The 13537-nt window shown below is 38.6% G+C and overlaps 1 long non-coding RNA gene across 1 annotated transcript; it reads right to left on the bottom strand.

Moving 5' to 3' along the window:
- Positions 1 to 5556: 5556 nt before the first annotated feature.
- LOC123652009 lies at positions 5557 to 11483 on the bottom strand. The gene is made up of 2 exons (XR_006741028.1): positions 11290 to 11483; positions 5557 to 5762 (listed from the first exon to the last, which is right to left on the bottom strand). It is a non-coding gene; the product is annotated as an uncharacterized LOC123652009 (long non-coding RNA).
- Between the last annotated feature and the right edge of the window lie 2054 nt (positions 11484 to 13537).

Raw genomic sequence — 13537 nt, 5'->3', positions numbered from 1 at the left:
TTCTGTTCTTTAGATTCCATATATAAGTAAGATCATGTGATAATTGTCTTTCGCTGACTGGCTTATTTCATTTAGCCATGCTGTCTCAAAGGGTAAGAGATCCTTCTTGTTTACTGCTGCATAGTATTCCATGGTTTAAATGTACACGATGGCCTTTGCTTATTTATTAAGAGTTCATTAGAAAGGGGTTTTGGAACATGATCTTCACTTGTAAAATTATTGACATTGAGAATAAACAATGTCCTTTTGTTCCCATGTAAAAAGTTTATTTTGTTTAAATATTAATAATCTGATTTTCTGTGAAATACAATGATAATTTAATTCATTTTTGTGGTTATGAGCTAAACATTGATTATTGTGCTAAGATAATCAGCAGAACAATGTACTTATTACCTAATATGTTTTATTAATAATTAAATATGGACTCCCCGCTTATCCAAACATAACATAGAAGCATAACATTTAGCGGTTCCAAAACATATTTGAAATGTGACCATTTGAAGAGGGATATCTAAACTACTCAATGGATATTTGTAAAAGGCAAAAGATTTATGCAATCTGAAGAGAAACCAGAGTATTCAATGGATATTTGTAAGAGAATTAAAATTCTGTTTTCTTTTTGTTTATTCTAAATAGAATTGACAAAATCTGACTGTAAGTCTAGAAATGTGTAAAAGAATCTGATAGATTTTTTCACATCATATGATTATATAATCTACTATAGTGAAAGGATTATACAATTGATAAACTAAGCATTTCTTTGAAAGCCAGAAAATTAAAATGAAATTCATGCTTCAGAATTTTCCTACTCATATGTATTTAATATAATAAAAAGGGGAGAGGGCTTGGAAATATGTGTTTTTATATAATTCTAACATTGCTAAATTTACCATTATTTAAAGTATTTCAGTGGTTAAACGTGCTTGAAAATCTGTGATGTTGAAATACAAAAGAAGTGATTTTTTAATGTTAAAAATTCATATTAAAACAACTAATAAATGATGAGTATTTTAATTCTACAGGTATTTAATTTTATTTATTTTAATTTAAAGAATATTGTAGCCAAAACCGGTTTGGCTCAATGGATAGAGCGTCGGCTTGGGGACTGAAAGGTCCCGGGTTCGATTCCGGTCAAGGGCATGTACCTTGGTTGCGGGCATATCCCCAGTAGGGGGTGTGCAAGAGGCAGCTGATCGATGACTCTCTCTCATCGATGTTTCTAACTCTCTATCTCTCTCCCTTCCTCTCTGTACAAAATCAATAAAGTATATATTTTAAAAAAAAAAATAAAGAATATTGTATAAAAGAAAAAAATTATGTTACTCAGAGCTAACACCACTGTTTCAATTTCCCCATCACCTTCTAGACTTCTACTTAGATAGATTCATATTTGTAAATGTTCCTTCACATGTTCTAACATCTGACTTCCAGATTATTTCCCATGATGTTGATATAGCTGAGTTTTTTATTGTTATTTCCATTAGTTGTACAGCTATAATTTTTCTTTACAAAATATTTTGTAATTTAATTTTCTACAAATTGATTTATGTAGTTCATGTAGAAGTAAAAGTCCAGTAATCTAAAAATGATGTGAAGTGGTACATTTAGATTTGTTTTTCATCTCTCTTCCACACTCTGCTTACATTAACCATACCACTTATTACATGATTTGTGATTACTATCACTTACTATATATTCCTTGTATACTATATAGAACCAAAAGTTGCCAGCTTCTTTCTTATGCTAACATTCCCTGCTGTGCCTGAGACATAGTAGAAGCTTAGTAAATATTTGATATAGTCCACTTATGGAGCATCAGAATATAAATCTAAAAAATGGCATGTAATTTTTTAGTTTTTGAGATTATTGATGTAACAATTGTAGTTTGCATGTACTGAGGTGAAAAGTCATGTCTCTCTGATCAATTCTCTGGTCTCTCTTACCTCAGATTTTTCTGGGTTCAAGTAGCAGGATTCTCTAAGGAAGCCACTATGCCTAAAGGGAGCAGCAGTTTGTCTCACCAATGTAACATCTGTACATTGTTATTAGGGTAAAAAGAACTAGTTAACTCTTCCAAGAACAAAAGTTAATTGATACGAGCGCTTCCTAAGTATGTTTATTTTTTATCCCCAGAACTAAATTTTTTTTTCAAATTTAAGCTTTTACCTCCCATAAAAATATAAAATATTATTCTGCTATATATTCCCCTATTGTCACAAACTGCCTTTAAAAAATGAGTATGGCTATTAATCTCCTTTTGGTCAAAAGCAAACTGGATGTCTTAGATGAACTCTCATTTCTCTTTTAATATGATTTCCTGGATTGTTTTAGAATTACCTGTCTTATCTTCCCCAAATTACCTCTCTGCTATAACTTTCTTGATGTTTCAATAAGAATTTTTAAAATAAGATTTTTCTTTAAAATTCTAAATATTAGTAATAGCCATTCTAATAGGTGTGAGCTGGTATTTCATTGTAGTTGTCTTTGGGTGGTGAGCACATCATGTATCATGGAAATGTACACTTGAAACCTATATAATTTTATTAGCCAACTAGAGGCCTGGTGCATGAAATTTGTGTATGGGGGGTGTGTGTCCCTCAGCCCAGCCTGAACCTCTTTAATCTGGGACCCCTTGAGGGATGTCTGACTTCCCTCTCACAATCCATGACTGCTGGCTCCCAATTGCTCATCTGCTTGCCTTCCTAATTGCCCCTAACTGCTTCTTCTTGCCAGCCTGATCACCCCCTAACCACTCCCCTGCCAGCTTGTTTGCCCCCAACTTCCCTCCTCTGCTGACCTGGCCACCCCTAACTGCCCTCCTCTGCAGGCTTGATAGCCCCCATCTGCCCTCCCGTGCTGGCCATTTTGTAGTGGCCATCTTGTGTCTGCATGACCTGGCCAGAGGCCCATTTGTGGCCAGGCACGAAATGCTTGCCTTGTTACTGTGGTGACAAAGCAAGTGTTCCGCCAGGCTGCTCACACTGCACGCTTTCAGTGGTTGCCTGAGACTGGGGGACTCTGGCAGGGCTGAGAGGACTGGGTGCTGCCATCTTGTGGCTATGGGCACCAACATTTTTGTGAGGGAGTGATGGATAATTTGCATTTTATCCTTTTTTATTAGATAGGATAGAGCAGTGGTCGGCAAACTCATTAATCAACAGAGCCAAATATCAACAGGACGAGAGCCTAAAACCGACTTGTGCACATGGTCCATGAAGTTTCAATCACACTGTATGTGCGCTCCCACATGTGGTATTTTGTGGAAGAGCCACACTTAAGGGGCCAAAGAGCCACATGTGGTTCACAAGCTGCAGTTTTCCAACCACTGGGATGGAGGCTTGGTGCATGGCTGGGGCCAACAGGTCCACTCTGATGGGGTCCAATCAGGACCAGACTGGCAGGGCCAATTGGGAGCCAGGCCAACAGAGAAGGGAGGCAATCAGGGCCTGGATCAAGCTGTTGGCTGCCACAGTGCATGTCATAGTCTTTCGGTCAATGGGCTTTTATATACAGTATATAGACTAGAGGCCTGGTGCACAAAATTTGTGTATTTGGTGGAGGGGGTGTCTGTCAGCCTGGATTGGGAGAGGGTGCAGGCCAGGCTAAGGGACCCCATTAGTTCATGATTGGTGCTGGGGAGGGATGCAGAAAGTTGGCCAGCTGAGGAGGGGCTGCAGGAGGGCTCCAGGGCATGTACAGCCCATCTCCCTCAGTCCTGATTGGTGGATCCCAGCAGATGCTAACTTACCAGTCAGAGTGTCTGACCCCTGGTGGTCAGTGCATGTCTCAGTGAGCAGTTGAGCAGCCTTAGGCATATTGTTAGCATATTACGCTTTGATTGGTTGAATGACTGACTGGACACTTAGCATTTAGATTTTTATCATATAGGTTTATCTTTGTTTTAAAATTATGGAACTGTGGCTTAGAGAGGGTATTTGTCTGAGCCATGCATATGGTTGGAAAACGGTTAAGCAGGACTTGATGGATTGGCTCCAGAGTTTATATATGTAACACTTAGATCATAGCTGCTTTCTTCAAGGAGATATGTAAAATAAAGTAAAACAGATGTGGTGTGAATGTGATGAATGGTGATGAATGGCTGGTTTATTAAGAAGTCTGAGCTTCATGAGAGGTAATGGGGATCTTTAAATTTGAGGGCCAGGAAAATAATCACAAGAGAGTTAAAAAAAGAAAGTATCATTAGGTAGAAGTTAAAAAATGGGTTTGAAGTAGGTTAAATTAAGAGCCAGTGGAGATTAGTTAGTAATTTCCTGGAGTGACATAGGTAGGCTCTCATCTAGAAACAGGACTAGTGGAATATATAGGATGAACGGGTGCTTTGAAGATAACTGCATGGAAAATGATCATGTTTTCCTGATATTACACAGTCATGATAATTAAAACAAGTCTAGAGTTTTTACATACTGGCCATGGAATTTTAATTAATATTATTAGTTAAATTGATTTGATAAAGTCCCCTATAGTTTTATAATATTATAAATAAAAGGCAGCTGGTAGAGGTCAGGCATAGCAAAGTTGGGACCTGATGTTCCTCCTTTAAATTTTATTTTATCTCATTTTTTTCCCTTCAATTTTTCCTTACTTTTCTTTCTTTTCTAACACCTCACTTTTTTCTTCTCTTTGTTTTTCTCTGGTATTATCTATTATTCTTTATGGTTAGCAAAGCAGCAGAAAACTATCCTATATAATAAAGATAGAACATGCAAATTGACCATCACTCCATCACAAATATGACAGCGCCCACAGCAGAGGTGGTGGGTTTTTATAAAACAAGATGGTTGTGTGCATAGTAGATGCGGGGTTTCCATAACACCCACAGTGGAGGCTGAGTTCCTGTAAGGAGCCTTAATGAGCAAACAGTAGGAACCTGAGGCTGTGTACCCTCCATCCTGTGGGGTTTGACAGGGGACCTCAGGCCATGCCCGCTGCTGGCTCTGGGCCAAAGGACCTGAGGCTGCACCCCCCACCTGGCACCAGGCCAGGTGACCTGAGACTGCACCTCCCTCCCGGCAGGGCTTGATAAGGGTGGACCAACTGGGTTTGGATCTGTCCCAATGGGTTGTGGCCGGCTGGGTCTGGGTCTTGTGTGATTTCGAGGCGCACATGGGTGGGCAGAGACTTGACTCTTGGTCCCATGGTGTGCCCCAGACTCTGACAGGGGAAGATTTTTTTATATACATTTTACTAATTTTCCTTTATCTCTGACACTTCTATTATAGAGAAAGGGCAAATAGCAATATTAACAAATTTCCTCTAATCCTTTTTAATGTGCATGGATTTCATGAAGTGGACCACTAGTATTGGTATATAATAACCATTACTTACAACTTTTTCAAGTTTCAGTAGCAAACAATACATTACTTTAGTATAGGGAAATTGGTTAGAACTGCAGTATAGACAAGCTTGTCCATGGAACCACTTGATAAGATTATTTTGGTTTGTATTTTACATATATGTCTACTTTTCACCTTGAACTATAATAGGGAAATGCCTAGAACTGTGCCTGCTACAGAGCAAGTAGAGAAAGTGTAAGCAAAGATTTAAAAAATAATTTTAATGTAAATACAAAGAAGAGTGCTTTCTACAGAACCACATCAACTTTTAAAGCTCTTGCACTCACACTGTATTCCATCATGTCCTCTGGAGTCAGGTGTATTTTTTCCTGTATCTTTTCTTATGAATCCATATCCTTGCTTTTTTGTTAAATTAGAAGCCCTTTTGTTCTCTAAAATGGCTTTTTTCTAAAACATTAAAGAAAATATATTGGTTAACATCAACTTGCTATTTAAAAAAAAATGCAAAGCCAATAGTACAATATGATAATATATTAGAAATGAATGGTCATTTGTGACTTGTAAAGTACTTGGTAAGTAAGTAAAGGGTAAATTTCCATTTGTGGACAAACATAATGAATATACATATTTAACACGTAAATGCAACTTACTTCACTACACATATTCCAGGAACTAGTGCAGTTTCAAATCAGAAAGTGTCTCTTAATCTATAGCTGTCCTGGGAAGCTGAGAGAATATCTATGATAAATCATCTTCAATTGGAGGATGTCTGAGTGACTTAACTACAGTCACTCAGGCCGACAGTAGATAAACATGACATAATACATGAAATGTGACTGCCCTTTGAGAATCCTGGGACTAATATTGATCCAGAAAGAATATGATTGCACATAGCAGGAACCCCAGATCTCTTCCGAGGGTTCCTTAGCATATTCAGAAAAAGAATCCATCAGTACATACATGCGAAAAACTACCAAGGCCACAGAAAGGCCCATACTAAAGGATTAGAGAATAGTACTCCTCAGCCACATATCATGTTTATCCTCAACAGCCACTCTGGAAACATGTTATTCACAGTGCATTTGGAAGAGTATTAACATGGATCTGGAAACATGTTATTCATAGTGCATTTGGTAGAGTATTAACATGGATCTTCCCTTAGTAGTAGGGAACAACTAGTCCCAGATTAAACATGGTTCCAGCTCCATCTAACAATTTTTTAAAAGCAAGACCTATAACAATAAAACTGTTTCTAAATAAATTATCTACATCTAAGGAAAAAGTTAAAAATATAAGCACCCAAAAATTAAAATTCATGATATCTGCCATCCATTCAAAAACTACTAAGCATATACTTAGTAATACTTTTATATAAAGTAACAGGGAAATATAACCCATAAAATGGCTAAATCAATCAAAATTGACTCAGAAATGACATGAAGTTTAGAATTTAAAAAAATAATTTAACAAAGATAAAATAATTGCATTCCATTCACAAGGCAAAGGAGAGACAGGAAATATATAGAAATGAACAAAATAAAAATTTTAAATATGTGAAACAGTAATAGAATGGATATATTAACAGCACAATAGACAATTCAAAATAAGGGGTAACACCACTTAGCCAGAAGCTAGGTTCACAGCTGGCAAGTTCAGTATTGTGGTGGGAGCCTCTCCTGCCTCCATAGCAGCATTAAGGATGTCTGACTGATGGCTTAAGCCTAAGCCATCAGTCAGACATCCCCCAAGGACTCTCCAATTGTGAGAAGGCACAGTCCAGGTTGAAGGATGCCCCCCTGAGTATACAAATTTTGCGCATCGAGCCTCTAGTTAGACAATAAATGGGTTACCTAAGAGACAAAGGAAGAAAAAAAAATCCTGAAACAAATGAAAATGAACACACAAAACCCCCAAATCTTAGAGACACAGCAAAAGCAGTCCTGAGAAGGAAGTTGATAGCATCACAGACCTATTTCAAAAAACCAAAAAATAAAAAATAAATAATAAACTATTTAACCCTGCAACTTAAAGAATTGAAAAGAGAACAACAAGAAAACCCCAGAATAAGCTAAAGGAAAGAAATAATAAAAACAAGGAAAAATATAAAAGCCATCCAATTGTAAAGGAGGAAGTATAACTGTCATTATTTGCAGATCACATGACATTATACATAGATAAACCTTATTCATTCAATAAATACTAGTTTAATAAAATGAACTTGGTAACATAATAGGATACAAAATTAATACCCAGAAATTGATGGCATTTTTATACATATATAATGAATTCTCAGAAAGAGATTCTGGAAGAATTATCTCATTTACCATTACAAAAAAAAATTAAGATACATAGGATACATAGGAATGAACTTTAAAAAGGAGGTAAAAAGACCTATATTCAGAAAACTACAGAACATTGAAAAAAGAGAGGAAAATATAACAAGTGGAAGAATATAAAGTGTTCATGAATTGGTAGAATCAATATCATTAAAATATTCATACTACTCAAAGCACTCTATAGATTCAATGAAATCCCTATTAAAATACAAATGGAATATTTCACATATCTGAAAGAAGCACTTCAAAAAATTATATGAAACCAAAAAAGACCCCAAATAACCACAACAATCTTGAAAAAAATTGGAGGGATCACAATACAAATTTATACTATAAAATCACTACTCAAGATAGCCTGATACTGGCACAAGAAGAGGCATATAGATCAATGGAACAGAACAAAGAACCCATAAATCTACCTAAGCCATTAAGCTCAATTCATATTTGACAAAGGAAACAAGAGCATATAATGGAGTAAAGATAGTTTCTTTAATAAAGACTTAAATGCAAGTCTTAAAACTATAAAAATCATAGAAGAAATCATAGGCAGCAAAATATCAGCCATTTCTCTTAACAATATGTTTATGGATATATATCATTGGGCAAAGGAAACTAAGGAGAAATAAATCAGATGCCATCCAAATAAAAGCTTCTGCACACCAAAACAAACCATCTATAAAATGAAAATGAGCCCACTACATGGCAGAATATATTTGCCAATGATACACCGTGTAAGGGGTTAATTTCCAAAATATATAAGGAACTCATCCAATTTAATAAAAGGAAGACAAACAATCCAATTAAAAAATAGGCAAAGGACCTAAATAGACACTACTCCAAAGGGGACATACAGAAGGCCAAGAGACATATGAAAAAACATTCGAAGTCATTAATTATCTGAGAGATGCAAATTAAAATGACAATGAGTTATCATCTCATGCCTGTCAGAATGGCCATAATCAACAAATCAACAAATGACAAGTTCTTGTGAGGATGTGGAGAAAAGGGAACCCTAGTACACTGCTGATGGGAATGTAAACTGGTGCAGCTACTGTGTAAAACAGTAAGGATTTTCATCAGAAAATTAAAAATGGAATTGCCATTTGACTCAGTGACCCCACTTCTAGGAGTATGTCCTAAGAAACCAGGAACATTAATCATAAATAATATATGCATCCTTATATACATAGCAGTGCAATTTAAAATGGCTAAGATTTGGAAACAGCCCAAGTGCCCATCCACAGATGAGTGGATAAAAGTATTATGGTACATTTACACCATGAAATATTATGGAGCTATACAAAAGAAAGAACTCTTATCCTTTGAGATAGCATGGATGGACCTGGAGAGTATTATGCTAAGTGAAATAAGCCAGTCAGAGAAATAAGTATCACATGATTTTACTCATATGAAGATTAATAAAAATAAAAAAGTGATGAACAAAATAGATAGACATAAAAGCATGGAACAAATTTATGGATTTCAGAAGGAAGGCAGAAGTATGGGTAGAGAATGATTAATGGGGCACTTATATGCATATATGCATGGCCCATGGACAAAAGCAATAGTCTGGTTAAGGTCTGGGAGGGGTGATTGTGAAGTGCAGGGGTTCAGTGAGGAAAAACATGAAACAAAGGGGACATCTGTAATACTTTTAACAATCTACACTAATAAAAGAGAAAGATGAAAATTGACCGTATATCCGCTATGCCCACCAGCCAATCAGGAGTATGCAAATTAACCCCAAAGATGGCAGATTAATTTGCATACCCAGTGGCCTGGGTCCTGGGAACATCCTCAGGACCCAGGCTACTCCAAGTCTATAGGCCCGCATGTGGGCTCTGAGCTGTAGGGGTCCCAGAATGTACCAGGCCACTCCTAGCCTACCAGCTTTGGCACAGATTGGCGGAAGAGGCATGAGCAGGGCCTGAGTGGAGTCAAAGGGAAGATGGGGGCCCTGCCCAAGCTGTGGCACAGGCTTGATCAGAGACAGGGGACCCTGCCCAAGCTAAGGCAGAGGTTTAATCAGAGCCAGAGGGCCTTGCCCAAGCTACAGTGGAGGCTTGAACTGGGCAGGAGTGGAGCGAGGCGGGGTAGAGACCCTGTAAAAGCCATGGCAAAGGCTTGCAGGGCCTGAGTGAAGCCAGGAAGCCTGCCCAAGCCATGGCAGAGGCTTGAGAATTGCTGGAGGGGTGGGGGGGGGTAGTCCTGCCCAAGCCGCAGCAGAGGCTTAAGCTGAGTTGGGGGAGTGCCCTGCTCAAGCTGCAGTGGAGGCTTGAGCAGGCAGAGGTGGGGACATTCTAGCTCAGTTTGCCAGCAGCCCTGCCTCTGTGCATAAGCTGCAGAGGAAACACTTTTTCTGACCACTCATTGGCTAAGCTCCACTGGTAATGTTCTTGGTAACTTGGGTAATGAGAATCCAAAAAGGCAATCTACGGTTTTATCACCACACTCCTGGAGGAAAAAGTGAAGGTCTTCTGCTGGAGGGCTAAGAAATGTCATATTTTCCCTTAGCCACTTTGACTCAGTGGATAATGTCTATGTCTGCCAGCCACAGGGTCCAGATTCAATTTTGATCAAGGGCATGTACCTGGCAGGGGCACAAGTCAGCTTATGCAGAAGGCAACTAAAGTGTCCCTCTCATACTGATGTTTCTCTGTCTTTTTCTCTCCCACACTCTCTAAAAAATCAATGGAAACATATCTTCAGGTGAAGATTAAAAAAAAAAAAATTCCGATCCTATCAAAGACACTTCTTGAAAATGCCTAAAGAATGTTGTCATTTTTCATGGTAAAGGGACTGAAGTCCATGTTGATTAAAACACGTTGGGGGTTGTGATGGCTGGCAGTGGCTGCAGTAGCCGGGTGATGGGTCTGGCGCCTTCCCCTGATCAGCCTCCTGTGTGGAGAGGGCCTAAGCCGTCAGTAGGACATCTCTTGAGGGCTCCCAGTCTGTGAGAGGGGACAGGCAGGGCTGAGGGCCCTCTCCAATGCACTAATTTTGTTCACTGGGCCCCTAGCAAAGATTCATAAAAAGGAAAAAGTATTATATACTGCAAACTCATAACATTGATAAGAAAGTTAAGGATATCTAAATAAATGAAGAAATATATTCGGTTCATGACCTGGAAAACTAACCATTATAAAGAGATCAATTGATCCAAACTCATCTATTGAGTCAAACACAATTTCGGCAAAATCTCAATAAGATTTCCTGATAGAAATTAACAAGCTGATTCTAAAATTTATGTGGATATGTTAAAGGGCTTAGAGTAGCCAAAACACATTTAAAAGTGAAGAAAAAATTTGAAAGGCTAATTCTACTTATTTAAAGAATTATTAAAAATATAATAAAGATAGTAGTAATTTGAAAAATAAATCAAAGAGCAAAAAATAGTTCAGAAGTAAACTGGTACAACTTATTTTGTACAAAGGCAAAAATCTTCTAAATATTTTTGTAATTCTAAGCCTATAATTTTGAATTTAAAAATACACATTATAATTTCAGATCTGAAAGAAAAGATATAAAATATTGGTGAAATGAAAATTTCTTATAGTAAAACATGATGTAAAAAAAGACAATTTAGAATACCTCCATTGGAAATATCAATACTTGAAATAGCTCCACCATTAACACACCTTAAGCAGCCTGTGGTGTTTCATGCCTCCCATCAGTGGTCATGTCTAATAGGCACTCCTGGTGCCAGAGTTTATCCATTGTCCTGGTTGCCACTAACATTGGCTAGGACTCATGGAAGAGAAATTGGCATCAAATAAAAATGAAGGGAAAACCTGGGGCATTCTGTCGCTCTCTGAAAACAAATATATTTTCAAAGGTAAATGGGAATGGAAATGAAATGAAATGAAATAAAGGGAAAGGAAGGGAAGGGAAGGGAAGGGAAGGGAAGGGAAGGGAAGGGAAGGGAAGGGAAGGGAAGGGAAGGAAGGGAAGGAGGGAAGGGAGGGGAAGGAAGGGAAGGGGAGGGGGAGGGGATGGGGAGGGGAGGGGAGGGAGGGTCAGGGGGCCGTCAGGGGAATTCCGGGGGCAGGGGCAGGGTCCGGGGAAGGGGTATGGGACTTGTAAGGGGAAGGTCAGGGGAAGGTGACGTTGACTGGGAAGGGTCCACCTGAAACTGCCACCCCCGGACCGGACCAGGTGCCCTTGTCGCGCGCTCCTTCCCCGTCCACTAATGATGAACCTGTTGTTAGAATGGCCGACTGGTGCAGCTACTGTGGAGAACAGTATGGAGTTTCCTCAAATTAAAAATGGAACTCCCATTTGACCCAGTGATTCCACTTCTAGGAATATATCCCAAGAAACTAGAAACACCGATTGGAAAGGATATATGCAACCCTATATTCATAGCAGCACAATTCACCATAGCTAAGATTTGGAAACAGCCTTAGTGCCTATCAGCAGATGAATGGATTAAAACTGTGGTACACCTACATTGCAGTAAAAAAGAAGGGGTTCTTACCATTTGCAACAGCCTGGATGGAACTGGAGAGCATTATGCTAAGCGAAATAAGCCAGTTAGAGAAAGGTAAATATCACATGATATCACTCATTTATGGAATATAATGAACAACATAAAATGATGAATAAAAATAGATCCAGAGACAGAGAAACATCGATAAGACCATCAATCCTCAGAGGGAAGATAGGGGAGGTTGGGGGTAAATGGCAGAGATCAACCAAAGGACTTGTATGTTTGTATATAAGCCTAACCAATGCACACAGACAACAGGAGGTTGAGGGCATGAGTGGGGGGGATGGAAGGCTAATGGAGGAATAACAACATATATGTAACACCTTAATAAAGAAGTTTTTAAAAATAAAAATAATCCTATCTAATAAAAAGGGAACATGCTAATTGACCCTCATGCCATCACAAAGATGGTGGTGCCCACAGCCAATAAGGAGATAACATGCTGATTGAATGCCCTACCCTCAAAGATGATGGCGTCCACAGCCACAAGATGGCAGTGCCCAGTCCCCTCAGCCGGCTGAGGCTTGCTGTGCCTGCCTCCAGAGTCCCCCAGTTGCCTAGGGCTAGCCCAAGGAGCAGACAAACCTTGGATGGCGGCTGCCCAGCCATCCAGGGCTGCCAGAGGCTCAGGTAACCAGGGTTAGCCGAGGCTTGTGCTGTCAGCAGTAGCAGCAGTAGAGGTGTGATGGAGCATTGCCTTCCCTTGATTGCTGGGTTGCCTCCTGCTCTTGAGGGCTCCCGCACTGTGAGAGGGGGAAGGCTAGGCTAAGGGACCCCTTATCATGCATGAATTTTCATGCACCAGGCCTCAAGTAATTACAATAAATTTAAATGAACTGAGCTTTTCCTCTGAGCAGTGAGTTCCTGATAACACTAAAAGGTACATGAGACAAAAGTATAATTAAAGATTATACACATTTGAATTTCCAATATTAAAAATTTGTGATATATCAGAATATATTAATATAACCAAATTATGTAAATCTTACACTTAATCTAGATTTGTAAAAAATAAGTTACCTAAAATGATTATTTATAATTTTAGACCAATATTTACTGGTTTTGATATGGCATGTTGTCATTGTTATTTTAAAAAGCAGTCTGTATGTCCTAGCTAGGTTGGCTCAGTGGATAGAATGTTGACTTGTGCACTAAAGGATCCCATGTTCAATTGTGGTCAAAGACATGAACCTCAGTTACAGGCTTATTTCCCATGTGAGAGGCAACCAATAAAGAATAAAAATAATAAATTTAAAAAAGCAATCTATAAAAACAATCTATGAGGCATAATAACATGAATTTATGTATTTATTGGAATACATAAATATTTATAGAGATACTAGTGGCTCAGTGCACTAATATCTTGCAAGGAAGGGGGGGGGGTTCTCTCAGCCCAG

Source organism: Pipistrellus kuhlii, unplaced genomic scaffold, assembly GCF_014108245.1.
Source record: "Pipistrellus kuhlii isolate mPipKuh1 unplaced genomic scaffold, mPipKuh1.p scaffold_m20_p_1, whole genome shotgun sequence".
In the NCBI taxonomy this organism is placed as follows: Eukaryota; Metazoa; Chordata; class Mammalia; order Chiroptera; family Vespertilionidae; genus Pipistrellus; species Pipistrellus kuhlii.
The sequence above is the reverse complement of the archived record's forward strand: the minus strand, read 5'-3'. Positions and strand labels throughout refer to the sequence as shown.